This window comes from Cetorhinus maximus, chromosome 17 (assembly GCF_964194155.1).
Source record: "Cetorhinus maximus chromosome 17, sCetMax3.hap1.1, whole genome shotgun sequence".
NCBI lineage: Eukaryota > Metazoa > Chordata > Chondrichthyes > Lamniformes > Cetorhinidae > Cetorhinus > Cetorhinus maximus.
The window spans coordinates 81,794,764-81,809,073 of NC_135895.1; the positions used below are offsets into that span (position 1 = coordinate 81,794,764).

The 14,310-nt window shown below is 44.9% G+C and overlaps 1 protein-coding gene across 5 annotated transcripts in view; it reads right to left on the reverse strand.

The window, feature by feature from the left end:
• The window catches only part of fam20b (FAM20B glycosaminoglycan xylosylkinase), a 207,916-nt gene that overhangs the window by 171,720 nt on the left and 21,886 nt on the right, over window positions 1-14,310 (reverse strand). Inside the window, exon 1 of one of the 5 annotated variants that reach the window (XM_078561520.1) lies at window positions 8,838-8,905. The exons of the other annotated variants lie outside the window; for them this stretch is intronic. The gene's annotated coding sequence lies outside the window, so the exon portion shown is untranslated. Of the gene's footprint in view, window positions 1-8,837; window positions 8,906-14,310 lie in introns of those variants that run through there. 5 annotated transcript variants of the gene reach the window in all.

The following is a 14,310-nucleotide window of genomic DNA, read 5'->3' on the forward strand; positions in this document are numbered from 1 at the left end:
GGATAAGTACAGAGGCACCAGGGACAGCACCAACGACGAGGGGGACACCAGGGAAAGCACCAGCGACGAGGGGGACACCAGGGAAAGCACCAGCGACGAGGGGGACACCAGGAACAGCACCAGCGACGAGGGGGACACCAGGAACAGCACTGAGGAAGTGCTAAGGCCAGGGCCAAGGATGAGGAGTGGAGAGTACCTAATGTCAGCAATAAGTTTTCAAAACTCCAGCAGGCAGACAGTCATCAAAATGTAAGTTCCACACAGATGAGCCATGGATAGTTGAATGATAATTTGCCTTGCTTCTCAACACTAAACTTATTCTTCAGTTTGGCTTTCGTAGGGCCCTATAGGCAACAAAGGGAAACATATGCTTTACATTAATGGTTCTTTTTGCTAAGAACATTCAAGCACACACGTGTAACTTTTTCTCTCCAATGTAGGTGATGAATGAAAGAGCTGAGGTACTTTCGTCCTGTATATAGTGCAGCACCAAGCGATGCATGTGGAAAGAATACATTGGCCTTACAGCCCCTGAACAGCAACGATGTTAAGGTATCCCTTCGCATCCATTTCAACCTCATCCTCGGCCTCACCGTCTTCATTGCGTCACCTTCATGTCTGCATGTGACTGTGCTTCCCTACCTCTATCCTTGTCTGTCCATAGCTGGAACGTCATCTGCACAGGATTCTCTTTGTTGTTCTGCAGCATTAGCTTTGCTCTACTGCCCCACCTATAACTCATCTAGATTCTGCCCCACATTTATGGAAGGCATAACATCCATTTCAACGACTTTTGTTCCACCGATCCCATCACATGGAGGAGCCCCTCATCCCCCACAAAGCAGTTGACCACCTTCTCCCAACCCCCCACCGCCAGATCCCATGGGGGCAGGTGATAGCTCTGAGAGCCAGTGCGGCCTACTCCCTCAATGTATTGTCCAATAGTGGCAGTCTGGCACACATACTCAGCTCCATTACGCTGAATGTTGATTGTCTGTCCCAATCGATGCCACTGACGCCTGCACTCTTCTTTGTTTCTCCCTCGACAGGCTCTCCACTAGCTCACGGCAGAAGAGGTCACAGAATACCAAGTCAACAATGGGCACCACACACAGCCACAATGAAATCCCAGATGCACTCACCACACCTGTGACAGTAATCAGGCAACACCTGACAAGCATCTTACAATGAGGGGAAAACTTCTGTACTTAGTTTTGCTGAGGTCCTGGGGTGGGGTGGGGGGCAGTTGGAGTGTTGGCCCTGGAGCAATGCTATCTGAAGTTGCGCTTTGCTGAGTGTTCAGCTCCCAAATAAAATGAATAAAATATGATAGCTCCATGTGGTGTGACTTATACCGAGCCTGTCCCCAATATCCCACAAGATGTTGTCTCAATTAACAATGGGCCCAGCGCCAATTTCCATTTGCAGATGAAAGTTGCAAACCTGACACACTGCACGTGTAATATTGCGACTTGCGGTTCACGGGAACCAAGTATTCCTATGGCAGAAGACACTCTGAGACTCCGCTGGAAGATCCCCTCGTGCCCCAGTTGTTAAGAGCTTGATTGCCCAATCGATACGAGACCAAATGTGCCGGCGTTACACAAGGGGCGATCAGATCGTAGAAATCATCACACATCACAGGTAGGAATAGCCTGCCAATTCTGTTCACTGTGTACTAGATTGCTGGATGGGACACGGAGGGATGTCAGAGAGTGAGACAACTGAATGGGAGAGTGATCCTCCACTCAGTGTAATCCCCTGCTCAGTGTAATCCCAAAGGGTGAGGGGGAGAGGGGAATTAGACTGGGTGGGGCATTAGACTGTATAGGGGGAGGGGTGAGGGGAGTGAGGGATTACACTGGGCAGATGTTAAAAGGTACAGGGAGATGAACAGGAGTCATGAAATTGGGCTGGATTGGTGTCTTTAGGACAGGGAAAGTAGCACATAAGTGCTCAGGTTCAGCTGGCACTCAAAGGTGTTGCTGATTCCCAATACCCACAGCAACCCTATGAGCATGCACAAGGGATCAGCCACATCTGTGGTTGATACCTATGGTATTTAAGGCCTTCCCCCCACCTGTGTGAGTCTCTCTCTCTCCCCCTTGCCTATGCTCTCAGCCGCCCACCCCCCACCACAACACAGCCTGCCAAAGGCACTGGCACCCCAGCACACCCAGAAGTGTGCAGGACCAGGCAGACATAACATGTCACCATAAAGGCAGCCACAGAGTTGGCAAAGGCATTCTTCAATGGCAGAACAAAAAAGAACACAAGAAGCAGGAGCTGGTGTGAACCACACGGCCCATGGTGCCGGTTCCAACATGCCCACCCGCTTGTCATACCCCTTAACTATCCGAGACTAAAATCTGTCTATCCCAGTCTTAAATATATTCAACAGTGGAGCATTCATAACTCTCTGGGTAGAAAATACCAAATATTCACAACCCTTCGAGTGAATTAACTTCTCCTCATCTCATTGGCCCCTGAGACTGTGCCCCTGTTTTAGACTCCCTGACCAGCGGAAAAAATCTCTCAGCTTCTGCCCTATCAAGCCCCCTCAGAATTTTGCAGGTTTCAATGAGATCACCTCTCGACAGGGGCAGGGGCCTCTACTGGCTCAATGTCCAGGTTGCTATGGATGACCAGAAGCGAAAGTTGCAGGTGTCTGAGCGATATCAATCAGCAGCCACAATGCGCAGTGCCGTGCCACTCGCAGGTGTAACAAGTGGTTGCCCAGGGCCACAGATTTATAGATGGATCAGGCGGTGACAGGTGCTTCTTTCTGCAGGACCGGCTGATGAAACCCTTAAGATTCATTCAGTGAGGCAGAAATGGGTTTGCTGATAGATAGCCATGGCACATGGAGAGCCAAAACAGAGATGCAGCTCACTTCAGGGGGACAGCGTGCAGGGAGGTGATGGAGGGAGAGCTGAGACAGGGAAGTATGGAGGGAGGGGAGGGGAGGGGAGGGGAGCGGAGCGGAGGGGAAGTATTTACGGGGCACCCATGGGGGTTGTGGCAATATTTACGGGACGCACATGGGGGTTGTGGCAGTATTTACGGGACGCACATGGGGATTGTGGCAGTATTTACGGGGCACCCATGGGGGTTGTGGCAGTATTTACGGGACGCCCATGGGAGTTGTGGCAATATTTATGAGACATTCAAGTTGTTGGAATTGCCTGAGGAGGAGAAGGGGGTTGGGGTGAGGAGGAGAAAGGGATGGGGATGAGGAGGAGGAAGAGGAAAAGGGGTGGGGGTGTGAAGAGGAGAAGGGGGTGGGGTGAGGAGGAGGAGAAGGGGGTTGGGGTGAGTGGTGTCAAGGAGGAAGGGGAGATGGGGATAGGACCCCTCCGCCCCCAAGTGCTGCTGCACTTTTTAAAAATTCATTCAAGGAATGTGAGGATTCTGACCCAGCAATAGTGAAGGAATGGCGAAATATTTCCAAGTCAGGGTGGTGAGTGGCTTGGAGGGAACTTCCACGTGGTGGTGCTCCCCTGTGTCTTCTGCACTTATCTTTCTAGATGGTAGTGGTCATGGGTTCGGAAGGTGCTGGCTAAGGAGGCTTGGTGAGTTCCTGCAGTGCATCTTGTAGATGGTACACACTGCTGCCACTGTAATAAGAATGTTGTCTTTAAATACAAAATGCAGATGTAAAAGGTGAAAGTAACAGATGTGCCCAATAATTCAAAGCTACCAGAGCAAGCAGAGAGAACACAGCTGTGATGATTTGAGCAGCGCCATATTTGGTCCTGGCAGCTGCCTACTCAGTCGTTCGTAATGATATAATGGAGTAACAAACTCGAACTGTGCATGCACAGTGTTGTCAGCAAACGCTTTTTATATATTATCTGTCTGTGCAAGTAGCCTCCACTTTCTCATTTGTAAGAAACCTAGTTGAAGGGTGAAGTCCTATTTGGCAGGATGACACCAAGATTTTGAAGACTAAGAGAAGTTGAAGTCACTCAAAAATAATTATTAGATAATACCAAGCTTAAGTTTTTAAAGGCTGAGCTTTGTAGCAAGAAGGAGACACTAAAGCAATGTGAAAAGTTTCAATTTTGCAGTCCTGGAAAACACTGGATTAGTCTCGTGAGGCATCTTGATCTCAATGAAGAGAGAAAATGTGAGTTAGGGGTTGCAAAATGGGAGTGTGGTGATATCTGCAGCATTGGATGAATGAAAGGGAATCCAGATGAATGCTGACCATGGCGAAATACCAAGGACTGGAAAGTAGAGGTGATGAGATTCTTCTTAAAAATTAATTCATATGATGTAGTTATTGCTGAAAAGACCAGCACTTATTGTCCATCCCTAATTGCCCTAGCAAGCTACATCTTGAACTGCTACAGCCTGTATAATGAAGGTACTCCCACAGTACTGTTAAGTAGGGAGTTCCAAGATTTTGACCCAGGGACAATGAAGGAACGGCGATATATTTTCAAGTCAGGATGCAGGCTTTCGGGAGTCAGGAAGTGAGTCACTCGAATACTCAGCTTCTGACCTGCTCTTGTGGCCACAATATTTATGTGAATGGTCCAGTTATGATAACCTCCAGAATGTTGATGGTGGGGGATTCAGGTAACGTCACTGAACATCATGGGGAGGTGGTCAGACTCTTACGTTGAAGGTGGTCACGGCCTTGCACAAGTGTTACCAGCTACTCATTTGCAGGAGCTTGAATGTTGTCTAGGTCTTGCTGCATGCAGGCACAGGCAGCTTCATTATTTAAGGGGCTGCAAATGTAACTGAACACTGTTCAATCATCACTAAACATTCTCAGTTCTGACCTTATGATAGAAGGAATTTCATTGATGAAGAGGTTCAAGGTGGTTGAGCATAGGAAACTGCCCTGAAGAACTCTTGTAGCAATGTCCTGGGGCTGAGAGGATTAACCTCCAATAATTCTCTTGTCTTGAAATGCTACGTTGGTATTTGACAACCCTGCACAAATGAAGAAAGAACATGCAAGTCCTGAAAAGGTTATTGTTCAAGGAACATAAATAAGAGGAAAGCAAGCTTCTCAGAGGGCCTGAAAGACATTGGGCAGAATCTTGCCTTTGTTGGGCTGGCTTGACAGGGGAGGGCAGCGGCGGTTGGGAAGCCAATCGCCACCTGTGATCGAGGCCAGAAGGCGATTTCACACTGGTGGGCCAACTAAGGCCTGCCCAGTGTGAAATGCGAGTGGCAGCGCTCAGTGCTGCCTGTGCGGGCAGGGGGAAAGAAGGCAAGTGGGGCGAGCGCGAACTTCGCGCGCGAGTGCATGCTTTATAATCTCCCTGAGGCACAAAGCTGCCTCGGGGAGATGAAGAGTTTAAAAAAAAGAAAATAAAAACATTATAAAACATGTCCCCTCATGAAACTCTGTGAGTAGGGACATATTATTAATTAAATTTTTAGTTTTATTTTTATTTGCTTTAGGAAACCTCGTCCCGCCCATGGATGAGGTTTCCTATAAAGTGTAAAGGCCTTCTCACCTGCCTGCCAACTGTAAGGTTGGACAGGCAGCAAAAAAATTCTATTTAATTGATCCTTTAATGGCCTTAACAGGCCTTTTAATTGCCGGTGAGGGCGCTGCCAACTCCGGCACACACCCATCGCACGAAATATCACGCGACTACGCATTGACATCAGGACGTTTGCCCAACGTCAACACGCATCATTTTACACTCGAGCAGGTTGGGCGCGTGCCCGCCCACCAAACTAACAATTTTGCCCGTTGAGGTTGATACAAACGGGGACTGCAAGGCTTAGAATCCTGAGAGATGAAAGCTAAGGATGAAACCAACGAATACATTAGGGTGCATTAAACTGCAACTTTAAAATATCACAAAGCAGTTTTGACTTCACAAAGTTGTAGTACAATTCCAGAGTTAGGTCTTGAGGCCCAGAAGAAAGGTCTCACACGGTTCATACTTTCACCACCCAAAGCATAACTCAATGAAGTGTGAAATTGACTTAAGAAGTTCCAGAGTCTGCTGAGCCTGTTTTTGAATGACCTGGTGCAGGGTTAAATATTTAAGACACTCCAGACAAACCCGCCTATGCTGCCAAAAGATTTAAAAATTTAATTAGTGAAAATAGAGATCTGCACATCCCTGGATTGTGTGTAAGACATGGTGTTCAAGTCAAGCAGTATAAGATGCAGTCTGCTGGAGTAGATTCTGCAACTTCTAGTCACAGACTTGTATCTACAATACAAATGTGTCCATTCCACTTAACAATATTTCCTACAAACTTTTCTGAAATACCTTTCTAGGCAACCATGTTTTTTCAAAAACAATCTGCATCAATATAACAACTTTGTTCAAATGCAGAACAAAATGAAGAGCAGAAAACAAGCACATAACTATATTTCAGTTAATCTAGTGTCCATTGTAGGCACGCTCTTGGATGCAATAATTCAATAGAAAATGTGAGCATTTAGAGACATCTAGGTTAATTAAGGACATCCAACATGGATTTGTTAAAGGGAATCGTTTTCAATAAGTTTAGCACTATTTTTTAAATCACAATACAGATAAAGGGAACAATGGATAGAGTCTTCATAAATTTTCAGAACGCATTCATAAGTGTCTAAAGAGGCTCATCAGTAAAATCCAGAACTATAGTACAAAAGAAAGTATAACAGCATGCATAGAAACAATGAATTAGGCTAAATGAATGTTGCCTGGATTGGCAAAGAGTTGGCAGTTCTTACACCACTACATTCACTTTTGTTCGAGATATCCACTTTTGTTCGCGATATATATAGATGCTATAAATTTTGGGATGGGCAAATTTTGCTGCCAACACAGCAGTACGTTTAGCAAACAGAACTGTAAAATACTTCCGGAAGACAGGTTAGTGCAATGAGCAGACAAGCGACAATGCAAGTTCATAAGACCATAAGAAATAGGAGCAAGAGCAGGCCATTCGGCCTCTCAAGCCTACTCCATCTTCATTAAGATCATGGCTGATCTGACTGTGGCCTTAACTCAATTTTCCTGCCTGCCCCCTATAATCCTAGACTCCCTTGTAAATCAAAAGTCTGCCTAATTCAGCCTTGAATATATTCAATGACCTCGCTACCATTGCTCTCTGGGGCAGACAATTCCAAAGGTTAACGACCCTCTGAGAGAAGAAATTCCTCCTCAACTCAGTTTTCACCCCATATTTTTAAAATGTGCCCCCTAGTTCTAGATTCTCCCACAAGAGAAAACATCCTCATCATCATCTACCCTGTCAAGCCCCCTCAGGATCTTATACGTTTCAAGTTAAGGTGGATATAAGGGAGAGGTTATACATATTTGGGAAAAAAAAACCAAGGAGTAGCAGTATACACTCAATGTGAAGACAATGAAGGTTGAGAATGAACAGACAGCCTACGCGTTCAAATACTTAATTCCCAAAAGGTGCGAAGGCAGGGAGATAAAAGTCATAAAAAAGGCCAACAGCATTTTAGATTTCATCAGTAAGAGCCAAGAGGGCAAAGTAAACAAGTAATGATAAATTCAAATAAAGCCTTAATTAGAATAGTGAATGCAGTTTTGGGTATCCTATTTCAGGATTCCATCTAAATTCACATTGCAACAGTTAAAAATCCAGTTTTTAAAAGATTACAGCATGCATCTGACAACGCAAATTCCAGATACCTCCAGTTATCCAAAAAGTAAACTTACATTAATACACAAATCACAAACATGGATAGATTGCTTATTTAGTAAAAACATTTTTATTTTGGCTCAGATGTGCCCAAACTAAGCTTTAAATGACTCTGAAGTCCCCTGCCACAGGTACAGTGCTGTGAGCCTGAACCTGGGGCAAAACCTGATGTCAGCCATGAAGCTGTCCTTACTCGTACAACAAGATTTATTATGTTTTCTCATAAACACACAGAACAAATCCTTGACTTTGACAGTCCGCAAGCTTGGTCAAATAGCACATGTTTAGTCACAAAAAGTATACCATTAGAATTTAAAACTAACAAATTCAGTGAGGTATTCATGTATCAAAGCCATTTCTCAAGTTTTTTTTGGAAAAAGTGCAATTATTTAAGCATATTACTCTACAGAAGAACTATTAAACAAAGAAATATAATTGATTCAGAATAATCAATAAGGTTATAAATTTTATAAATTTAATATCATAAATCATCCACTTTGTAATTTATGGATGTCATCTGAACCCTGGGATCGAAATGACAATACTAATATTCCCAACCACAAATGGATCTTCACAAAGACAGTGCTAAGGAGTCAGAGAACACAAAAACCATCCTCCTAGTAGAGTGTGGCCAGAACCAAATCTGAAATTAAAATTGACTTGAAACGTTTGATTAACATTACAAGCTGCAGCATTAAGGTTGAGAAAATTACACATGTAATCTCAAGAATTTGTTGTCATCCTCAATATATTTCAATCATTCACTCACTCACTTTTCCAGAACAACTTTATCCAATTAGCGGAGTCGGAGCCTATCCCAACAGGCAATGGGCGCTAGGCGGGGTACACCCAGGATGGGATGTCAGTCCATCACAGAAAACACATTCTCACACGTGCACACAGACACAATTACAGGGCAATTTAACTGTAGCCAATCAACCAAACCAGCATGTCTTTGGATGGTGGGAGGGAACCAAAGCACGCAGCAGAAACTCACGCAAACACGGGGAGAATGTGCAAATTCCACACAGACAGACACGCGAGGTCAGAATTGAACCCAGGTCCCTGGAGCTGTGAGGCTCCACTGCCACCCCATATTTCAATCATTTTAACAATATTTACAGTTTACTTTGTTACACTTTAAAGACATTTACTCCAACAAATCACAATGATTCTTTGTTGTCCCATACCTTCAGATAGGAAGATGGGGCTTTTGAGGAATTGGGCAGTTCAATGGATTAAGTTCATCTTCAGCCCAGGTCAGTAGGTTTATTAAAGTTAGCAGGATGTCCTATTGTCAACAAGTAAAATTCCAGAGAAATGAGCAATCAGTAATTTTAGCTTTAAGTTAAAAAATTACTTTAATTTATACGGCCCCATTGTGCATCGCTCAGAAATATCTCAAGATGCTTCACATGTAATGAATTATCCTGAAATGCAGCGACATGCAGGTAAGCAAGGACCTAATTTTGCACAGAGAACAATACTACAAACAGCAATGAGATGAATCTGCATTTGGTTGGAGGTTGAATCATAGAATAGTGCAACACAGAGAAGGTCATTTGGCCCAAAAAGTCAGCACTTGTTTTCACAGAGCAATTCAGTTAGTCCCACCTCCAACTCTTTCCCCATAAGCCTTTGGTTGTCACAGTACTGTAAGAAATCTAAGGTCTACAAAATGTTAAAGAACCTTGAACAGCCAACCTCAAGACACATAAGGGGTATTAGTTGGTTAACACATTTTCCAGTACCTAAATTCCTGAGTTGACAAGGTGACTCACCTTCTGAACTTCCATCCCTGCAGGGAAATAACTAGCCTCCAAACATCACACTCCCATCCGAATGACACAGCTGAGTTCAAAGTTAAAGAGATCCTGAATCCAGTCATTTTCTCAAAATGGTAAAGTGGGGAGCAACCTTTTCCTCACCTAATATTAACTAAACTTCTGGGGGCAAGTGTAAATTTAGTATTAAAAACAACTTGGAAAACAATATTTACACCCACATGCCTATGGTCCTTCATGAACACCTGGCTAATTACCATTACCTTTGATGTAATTTATCCAACACAAAGTTGATTTTATAAACTTCTTCAGCATTTTAACAATGAGGCAGTGCAGGCCATCATAAGCAATGCTCCATCCAATGCATTAAACTAAAACTCTGAAAAAAAAAGATGCTGGAAATACACAGCAAGCCCAAAAGTATCACGGAGAAAAGATGAAAGGTGATTTCAAATGTTCAGCAAATTGATGACAGGATACATAAATTTAAAATCACCACCAAAAGAGGGATGAGAGAGTTTTTTTTAAAACAGAAAGTGGCGCCTAGAATTCAGAATAGTTTTTAAAAAGGAACTGAATAATTATTCAAAAATGATAACTTAAGATGATGAGGGAGTGTAGTGGATTGGTACTAGGTGGATAGCTCTTTCAAAGAATCAGTGCAGGCAGAGTTGACTGAATGGTCTCCTGAGCTGAGAGAAAGAAATTAAGAGTGTCAGGTGCAGATACCATGAAAAGTTAACTGACCTTCTCTAAGTTGAGATGGAACTGTATATTTCAGTATTCTTGTTTTATTTCAGATTTCCAGCACTTGGAATTTTGCTTTTTACCTCCATTTTATTTCCCAAAAAATCAGGATCATAAAGGTATTAGGAGAATTACATTTGCCAAAATTGTCTCCCATCTATTTCCTTTTCCCCATTTACTATCAGGTTTTTATTTGTCAAAACTTTTATGTAACCAGGCCTATGTAATTTGAGTTTCCCACCCCACCATCCCCACCCCAAACCCCCCTCCCACCTCAACAGCCCCCACCATCTCTCCTGAACCACGCCCCCCCCCGCCTCACGGCCCCCAAACCACCCCCGACCCTGAGTCCATTTGCGTGTGGATTTTGGCTGCCAGTCCAGACCCGAACCCATCACTCTTTTTCCACCTGTGCTTTTTTTTTAAAACTTCTCTTTACCCCTCCAAGACTCTTCTCTTCTATTGTCATGCCTTCTTTTAGTTTTCCACTCTCACGTGCTCTGCCCTCCCAATTTCCGACTGCAAACATTCTTTACTCCTCTACCTTCCTGCTCTCTTGCCACTACCCCAGGCTTGACTCTCTCATAGATAAGCCTACAGCTTCTTTCTGTGCTTCTCTCAGCATCCTCCAAAGGGATCATCGAGGCCCTTGGAGTTGGTTCATTATGAGCTGCAATTCCAATTGCCCTACCCCATTCTCAACAATCTTCCAAACCAGTATACCTGCTGGGGGCTAATCTTGCCAATCTCCTTCCTGCCCAACTCACCCCTCCCTGTGGACCCTGTTTGCACCATCCCTCTGCACATCTCTCTCCAGAATGTCAGTACACTTACCAGATTACACAGGGAGTTATTCCACCTAAGCTCAAATAATTAAGTTAACTCAACCAGAACAGATGCAAATGATCATGAATATGTCCAAACTAATTTTCATAATTCAACCCAGTAATCCAAATACAAGTTCAAATTGTGGGTCAGTTCATAGCACCCTCGCCTTTGAATCAGAGGGTTGTGGGTTCATGTCCCACTCCCGGAAACCAAGAACTGTGATTGTACTCGAAAGAGTTGCAATCTGTGACTGTTGATAACTCGAAAGAGTTTCCACATTGGCAGTTATGTGAATTTGAATTCAATTAATTAAATAAATCTTTGCAAACTATCACTCCAGCAACATTTCCCTCCACTCCAGTCCTTGAATGTGTTGTCACCTCCCCAATCTATGCTCATTTCTCCTGCAGCGTCATGTTTAACCTCTCCAAGCAAGTTTCCACTTTCGTCACAGCACTGAAAAACTACCTTGATCCAAGTCATAAATGACATCTTATGCCGCTGTGACCATTGGTGCACTATCCCTCCTCATCCTTGTCAACCTATCTGCATTCTTTGACACAGTTCACCATACCACCCTCGTCCAACTTTTTGCCTCTGTTGTTCAGCTGAGTGGGACTGCCCTCGCCTGCTTCTATGCTTATCTATTCAGTCACAGGCACAAAATGTCCTGCAATGACATTCTCTTCCCACTCCCACACCATTACCTCTGGAACATCTCTCACCTCCTCCACTGCCTCTGATTTGTCACACTATATGATGGAATCCAGTATTGGATGAGAAGTTAACTCCAATTAAATGTTATGAAGCCATTGCCTTTAGCTCCAGCTACAAACTCCAACCTGCTCCCAGGCCACTGCCTGAGCCTGAACCAGGCTGTTGGCAACCTTGGCATCCTATCTGGCCATAACCTGAGCTTCTGACCCCACTGCTGCTGCAACCCTTCATCTATACTTTGTGACCTCCAGACTCTATTAAGAGTCTCCCCTGGGTTCCAATCTTCTACGCCCAATAAACTTGCATTCATTCAAAACTCTGCCCCCAGTATCACCATATGTAGCTAGCTGTCAATTTTGGTCTGATTAACCTCCTGTGAAGAGCCTTGAGATGCTATATCACATTAAAGGCACAATAAGAACGCAATTTATTGTTGTTAAGATATTAAGAAAGGCTTAAAGGTTTGTCAAAGAGTAGATTTTATAAGCAGGTCAAAGAGGTGAGAGATGTGGTGAGACGGAGAAGTTTAGTAAGGGAATTCCAGAATTTAGAACCTAGATGGATGAACGCAAGTTTGCCAGTGGCGGGGGCAATGGAAAAAGGGATGCACAATTGGCTGGAGTACAAGGAATCTGAAGTTCTTAAAGGGTTGTAAAGTGGTCAGTTGTAGAAAGGAACACAAGGATAAGCATTTTAAATTCTCAGCCACAGTTGATCAGAAGCCAAAGTAGGTTGGTAAGCACAGGAGTGGCAGGCAAAGGGGTCTTGATGTGGGTTATGATAAGAGCAGCAGAAATTTGTAAGACCACAAGTTTATTCAGGGGGGGGGGGCGAAGAAGAGATGCCAGTCAGAATATTATTGGAATATTCGAGTCAGGAGGTAACAAAAGCACGGATGGTGACTTCAACAGTTGATGAGTTTCGGCAGAGCAGTGACGGGCAAAATTATGAAGATATAAGTAGATGGTCTTTGTGAGGGACATGAAAGAAACACATTTAAATCAGAACTATCACCCCATCAACATTTCCCTCCTCTCCAGTCCTTGAATATGTTGTCACCTCCCCAGTCTATGCTCATCTTGCCCGCAGCATCATGTTTAACCTCTCCAAGCAGGAGTAGTAGGCGAAGGGATCTTGATGTGGGTTAGGATAAGAGCAGCAGAAATTTGTAAGACCACAAGTTTGTTGGGGGGAAAGAAGAGATGCCAGTCAGAGTATTATTGGAATATTCGAGTCAGGAGATAACAAAGAGTAGTTAAGCTAATTCCCTTCAATGATGTGCACTAGACTGCTTGCACTCTTAACTCATCGGGCGGAATCATCCCAGATTTTCACTACATGTGGCAGCGGGCAGGTAAAACAATGTTTTACCTGCCCGCTGCCACATGTAGTGAAAATCTGGTTTACGATGTTTTACCTGCGGCCACAACGGCAGCTTTTGACACCGTATCATCCCAACCCGCCACAATAATGATGCATTCCCAGGAAACACGCCCTTTCCATGGTGGCCAGGCTCTCATTCACCTGGCCGCTTCAGCATGCCGGGCACCGTATTTAGAGTCCAGCCGCGTGCAAACATCTCAGTGCTTCCAACCCACAACTGCTGAAAGAAGACATGGCCCTGAAAGGCAAAAAGACTGCAGCCCCCAGGTTCAATGACATGTCCCTCGAGCGCCTTTTCGCCTTTTGGATGCAATGGAGGCTCGCGGTGATGTCCTCTACCCCCGCTCTAGCCGCTGGATGGGCAGCAACCTCACTAATCCGGTTTGGGAGACGGTGGCAGCAATTGTCAGCGCCAATGCCCTGCAGAAGAGGACAGCCACCCAGTGCTGCTACAGGATGAATGGTCTCATCCGTTCCATCAAGGTAATTCACTCTTCTCATCACTCTCAACTCTCTCACTCCCAAACCCATCACACATCCACAGGGATCTCACACCCCAAGGGGCAACACCACTAACTCTCACACACACCCGCATACCGAGCTCGTGCCCTCATCCCGTCCATGGCTTCGCTCACCACAGAAACATTCCACGCAGTGCTATGTGTCCTGCTCACACTCTCTCCATCTGTTTTCATGCTGGAGAAACCTAATCACATCAGCATGAAGAGGTCCCATACCAGAGGTGGACTGGCCCACTTTAAGCCCCTCACTCACGTTGAAGAGTGTGCCATCGCGCTGACTGGCGAGGACATGGACCGTGCCTGCAGTAACGGTGAGGTTGGCAGCGAACACCCTCGTAAGGATCCTACACTACATCATCCCTCTCTCCACACAAATATAAGTGCTCTCTCCCCTGCTTTTGACTCTGCTGCCATGCACTAATTTTCTCTACTTTGGTTCACAGGGAGCTCTGCCAAGCGACCGACACCCTCAACTAGCCATTCCCTCAGCTCCATCCATGTCCTCACCTCCAGCCAAGAGGACACCTCCATTGAAGAGCTGAAAACAAGCAGCCTGGAAGACCCATCACAGCACTTACCCACACCCTCCACCAGCGCAGAGACACACCTCGGTGGGACCTAGATCTACAGCAGGCTCGGGATCACAATCTGGTGGTCACTGCATGGACACATGTCCACAGCAA